Below are 6,545 nucleotides of genomic sequence, written 5' to 3'. Positions count from 1 at the left end.
TGTCGAATCAATCGGGATATATGAGTTGAAGGGACCGTACTGTACGCTAACCATAATTGAATGGTTCTTGCAGGCACTATCATTTGATACCTAGGGAATCATGTAAGCGATGCTGCTAGGCGTTTAACATGATTGGTTGGGTACTATCAGACTTGAGTTCTGACGTTCTTGTTATCAAGGTGTTGATAAGTAAGAATGGGGCAATTGGGGTATGCTCGCATAAGGACATGTTTGGTCCGAATCACATGGAGATGTGAACCCACGGCTAGTTGTATCAATGAACCATTGAGGGCCACACAAGTGCTAGCTTTCTAGATCCCGTTGAGAAGTAAAAATAGTTCAATGTGTTGAACGGCTTATAAAGGAGTTTATAAGCGTAAGGAAAATTAGAAGTATGACTTCTATAAAGGAGAAAATAGTTCAATGTGTTGAACGACTTATAAATGAGTTTATAAGTGTAAAGAAAAATAGAAGTGTGACTTCTATGAGAGAAATGTAAATTTTTATTTATGGAAGTGTTCCTAAATTAAAATTTGGCCAAGTGAATAATGTAATTGAAAATTGTGATTTTCATAAACATTATTATGGACTAAATAAATTAATTCAAGAGTTGAATTAATTAAACACTAGTGGACCTAGTAGAGTCCAAATAATTAAATTAATTCAAGTGTTGAATTAATTAAATTATATTGAGTCTTGTAGAGCTCAATTTAAATTAATTATTTAACTAGTGGGACTTGGGTAAATTCAAGTAATGTTTAATTAGTCTCAAATATGTTTGAGATAATTAAATTTAGTCCATGGTTTTTATTTTGATAAAAACCATATAATATGCATGCATGGGAGGTGAAAGGTTGGGAGACTACTTTTTGAGTTTTCAAGGCAAGGCATGCAACTTTATGCCTCAACTTTTTCCACTACCAAGACAAGTCTTCCTTCTCTCCTCCCATACACTCCATGGCCGAAATTCATCTCATAATTCTCTCCATTTTCTCTCATTTTCTTGTTCTTCAATTGTTGGAGAAAAACACTCACTTCTCAAAGAAAAATGCCATACATTTTCTAGTGCAAGTGTAAGGTGGATCTACCTAGTTGGTGGTGGGCTTGATTGGAAGAAAGGAGTCCAAAAGAAAGGTGGAGCTTGTAGATCTTTCTTGCCATACAAGAGCTTTGTTGTTCAACAACAAAGTTGGAGCCACAATCAATCTTTTAAAGATTGATAGGTATATTTTCTAAACACACTATGAATGTCATTTTGGTGTTTTATTGTATTTGTTGCACAAAACTAGATGGTGGCCGAAAATTTCTCTTGAAAAATAAAATTTTTAACTTCCGTTGCGCTTCCGGTCACCGTAACCGATCCCCTTTCACCAACTAGCTAGAACCACTCTAATTTTGCACTAGAAAAATTAGAGCATTTTTCTTTGAGAAGTGTATTGTTTCCTCAACAATTGAAGAACAAAAATATGAGAGAAAAATGAATAGTATTTTCGGCACTATTCATCCTAGGAGAGACATTTTTTTGGTTGTGAGAAAAGTTAAAGTAAAAAGGTTGCATGCCAAGCTTTGGTTATACAAAAAGTTGTCTCCCAACCTTTCATCTCCCCATGCACATTCTATTTGGGCTTGTAACAATTACAAGGCCCATGGACTTTTATTTAAATGTATCAAACACATTTGAGACCATTTAACCATTACTTGATTTTACTCAAGCCCACTAGTTTAATAATTATTTCTAATTGGGCTCTACTAGATCCAATGTTATTTAATTAATCCAACACTTGAATTAATTTAATTACTTGGACTCTACTAGGCCCACTAGTGTTTAATTAATTCAACACTTGAATTAATTTAATTTAGTCCATAATAATGTTTATGAAAATCTCAATTTTCAAATACATTATTTATTTGGCCAACTTTTAATTTAGGAACACTTCCACAAATTAAAAGTTACATTTCTCTCATAGAAGTCATACTTTTATTTTTTCTTACGCTTATAAACTCTTTTATAAGCCATTCAACACATTGAACTAATTTCTCCTTTATAGAAGTCATACTTCTAATTTTCCTTATGCTTGTAAACTCCTTTATAAGCCGTTCAACACATTGAACTATTTTTACTTCTCAACGGGTTCTAGAAAGCCAGCACTTGTGTGGCCCTCAATGGTTCATTGATACAACTAGCCGTGGGTTCACATCTCCATGTGATTCGGACTAAACATGTCCTTATATGAGCATACCCCAATTGCTCCATTCTTACTTATCAACCCTTTGATAACAAGAACGTCAGAACTCAAGTCTGATAGTACCCAACCAACCATGTTAAACGCCTAGCAACATCGCTTACATGATTCCCTAGGTATCAAATGATAGTGCCTGCAAGAACCATTCAATTATGGTTAGCGTACAGTACGGTCCCTTCAACTCATATATCCCGACCGATTCGACAACCATTGGTATATCGAGAGTTGTCAATGAATCGATACTATGTGTCATGTCGTAGTTGCATCGATGGTGTAATCTATGAAACTCCTTTCATAATTACCACCATACTCTGGCCAGAGATTTCAACCTACATACACATGATAACACATAGGATATCCATACCCGAAGGTAAGCGATGAATCCCCGACTACAATGCATCGACTCCTATGTGTTTCGACAGAACACCCAATCTTGCCACCTGATGACCCCATGAGAGTCGGTAAACAAGTCAAAGTGTAATTCTAGCACATAGAGTCTCAATGTTGTCCCGGGTCATAAGGACTAATGGTGTACAACCATAAACCAGGACTTTTCCACTCGATAAGTGAGAACCACTTGGAAAGTCCTTTAATGGAGGGTTGTTCAGTACACTCTACCAGGAGCACCTATCTGCATGCTCGGACATCACAATGTCCCCTACCAATGAAACATGGTACTCACATCGTAGATACTAGTCTTTAACTCGAGCGGCCTATATCCTTCTTAGTGGCGGCTGAATCGACTAGGAACCGTTTAGAATATACAGTATTATAAATATGAGTTTCATGATACTCATCATATGAGCATCTCATATTCTTTCTACTATTTGTATATTCAAGGGCTTTATCTATGCAACTAGCATGGGTATACAGATAAAGATGTGCCAAAATAATAATTTCAAATATGACTAAAATAAAGATTGCTTATACATAGAGTTTCATTGTGAACACTCGGCCAGCACTTGGCTCGACGGGCACCTACTCCAACAATCTCCCACTTGCACTAGAGCCAACTACCCATATGCTTCAAACCCATTGATTCACGATGCATCTCGAATAATGGTCCAGGTAAAGGCTTAGCTAGTGGATCAGCAACATTATCTGCGAAGCCGACTATGTCAAAAGACACTTCTTCCTCTTTCCACAATCTCTCCGAGGATGTGGTATTTACTCAATACATGTTTGGACTTCTGATGAGACCTTGACTCCTTTGCTTGAGCTAAAGCTCTCGTGTTGTCACACAACACCGGGATAGGAGCAACTCCATTAGGAATGACGTCCAACTCTTAGACGAAATTCCTTATCCAAACAGCCTCCCTTGCTGCATCTGATGCAGCAATGTATTCGGCCTCTGTGCTGGAATCCGCAGTATTGTCTTGCTTGGAACTCTTCCAAGAGACAACAACACCATTGAGCATGAATACAAACCTAGAGGTTGACTTCGAGTCATCGATATCGCTTTGGAAGCTAGAGTCGGTATAGCCTTCCAATTTCAGTTCTCCACCCTCATAGACCAAGAACAATTTATTGGTCCTTCTCAACTACTTGAGGATGTCTTTCACAGCTTTCAGGTGTGGAAGACCAGGGTTCAATTGATATCTACTCACTACACTTAGTGCGAAAACCACGTCAGGACGTGTAGATATCATCTCATACATGATGCTACCAATCGCAGATGCATAAGGAATGCTTTGTCATCGCCGCTATCTCTGCATCAGTCTTGAAAGACAGACTTGGATAGGGACACGCCATGACACATTGGTAGATGTTCTCTCTTGGACTTATCCATCGAGAACCGCTTCACGATGGTATCAATGTATGTTGACTGGGGGAGACCAAGCAATCTTTTCGATCTATCTCTATAGATCTGTATCTCAATACAAAAGATGCTTCACCCAAGTCCTGCATCGAGAACTTACTCGCTAACCATATCTTAGTTGATTGCAACATTCCTACATCATTCCCAATGAGTAGAATGTCATCAACATAAAGCACCAGGAATGTCACAACACTCCCACTGACCTTCTTATACACACAGGGTTCCTCATGATTCTTAGTAAATCAACTCTTTGATTACTATCGAATCTGAGGTTCCAACTCCCAGATGCCTGCTTTAAACCATAAATAGATCTTTGAAGTTTGTATACCATATGCTCACTTCCGATAGATGTAAACCCTCCAGGTTTGAGACATGTAAATCTCTTCCTTAATATCCCCATTAAGAAATGTTGTCTTGACATCCATCTGCCATATCTCATAGTCATACCATGCAGCTATGGCTAGCAATATCCTTATAGACTTGAACATTGCAACTGGTGAGAAGGTTTCCTCAAAGTCAACTCCTTGTATTTGAGTATATCCTTTTGCCACCAATCGCGCCTTGAAGATCAATACCTTCCCATCCGCCCCAAGTCCCTATGGGAACCGTTCCCTCAGGTGGATCTATAAGATCAACACTTGGTTCGAATGCATGGAATTCATCTCAGATTCCATCGCTTCAAGCCACTTGGATAATTCGGCATCAGATAATGCTTCCTTGAAGGTCCTTGGATCACATCCATGGTTAGGCTCATCACGGCCCTCTTCAAGAAGCTGACCATACCTTATAGGTGGTCTCGAGACTTTCTCGGATCTTTTAGGAGCTTGTATCTCCTCACTTGGCTCTCCGGGTGTGGTTCTACAATTGTGGGTGTCTCTCGAACCTCTTCGAGTTCTATCATCTCCCTTTTTCTATCCAATAGAAACTCCTTTTTTCAAAAAAGGTCGCATTCCTAGAAACAAACACTTTTGTTTCTTGGGGATGATAGAAGTAGTATCCAATCGAATTCATTGGATATCCCACAAAGTAGCATAAAATGGATCGACTATCCAATTTATCTCCCACTACCTGCTTCACATAAGCAGGGCTCCCCATATTCTAAGATAAGAATATTTGGGAGACTTACACATCCATATCTCATATGGTGTCTGCCTTTGAATGGACATTTAATGGAATATCTTTTAATTTTAAGTTATAGAGATCGTTTTCAAGTTCACCAGTACCAATCAAACATTCATTCATGTAAATGTTGCAAACACCTTTGCAAAATAAACAAGAATATCCATTTTTATCAGCATAGAAATGGAAACAATGTTTTTTACAAAATTAGGTACATACAAAAAATCTCATCAAATTAACTTAAAACAATTGTTCAACAATAAGTAAATATCTTCTACAGCCATGGCAGCAACTCTTGCTCCATTGCCCATCCTCTAGAAGGTCACACCTTCCTTAAGTTTTCTACTTCTTCCCATCACCTGTAACTCATTACAGAGATGTGAGTCACAACCAGTATCTAATACCCAAGAAGTAGAGTTAATTGAAATGTTTACTTCAATTTAGAACATACCGTTTCCAGAACTCTTCTGGGCCAGATATTCCTTGCAATTTCGCCTCCAATGTCCAGGCTTCTTGCAGTGATGACAAACATCACTAGTCTTGTCAGCCTTAACTGGTGTGGCTGCCACAACGGGATTCGGAGATTGCCTCAACAAGGGCACGTTCTTCTTGGGACGTTGGAAAGAACACTTCTTTCCCTTCCCATGTGGATCAATCTTCGTACCAGATGAAGAACCCACATAAAGAACCAACTCCTCTTTCTTGATGGTTGATTCAAACGTAACAAGAATATTCACCAACTCCTCAAGGGTCGGTTCAATCTTGTTCATGTTGAAGTTCACCACAAAAGGATCAAATGAGCTAGGCAGCGATAAGAGCAACACGTCGGTGGTCAACTCCGAAGGCAAGATCAGATCCATGCCAACGAGCTTGTCCACGAGCCCGATCAAATTTAAGCCATGCTCATGGACCGAGGCCCCATCTCGCATGCGCAAAGTGATCAGCTCCTTGACCGTAGCATGCCTTAGAGGTCGTGTTTGCTCACCAAAGAGCTCTTTGAGATGCAAATGAATGTCAGCAGCACTCTTTGTACCCTCAAAACGCCTCTGCAGCTCATCATTCATAGAAGTCAGCATATAACACCTGGCTATCAAGTCATGGTCACACCATTCCTTGTAAGTCTGCAATTCCTCAGGAGTGCAGTCAGTCGGAGCCTCAACAGGGGGCGACTCAGTCAGTGTTTATGCTACCCTTTCCGAATTCAAGACGATTTTCAGGTTTCTTAGCCAAGTGAGGTAATTAGGTCCAGTTAATATGTGTTTGTCGAGTATTATGGATATCGGATTGCGAATCGAAGACATTGTCAATTTGTACTGAAAAGTGAAAACAGATAAATGTTGGTAACTATTTTAAAATATTTAGTA

This window comes from Primulina eburnea, chromosome 18 (genome assembly GCF_022965805.1).
Source record: "Primulina eburnea isolate SZY01 chromosome 18, ASM2296580v1, whole genome shotgun sequence".
In the NCBI taxonomy this organism is placed as follows: Eukaryota; Viridiplantae; Streptophyta; class Magnoliopsida; order Lamiales; family Gesneriaceae; genus Primulina; species Primulina eburnea.
The sequence above is the reverse complement of the archived record's forward strand: the minus strand, read 5'-3'. Positions refer to the sequence as shown.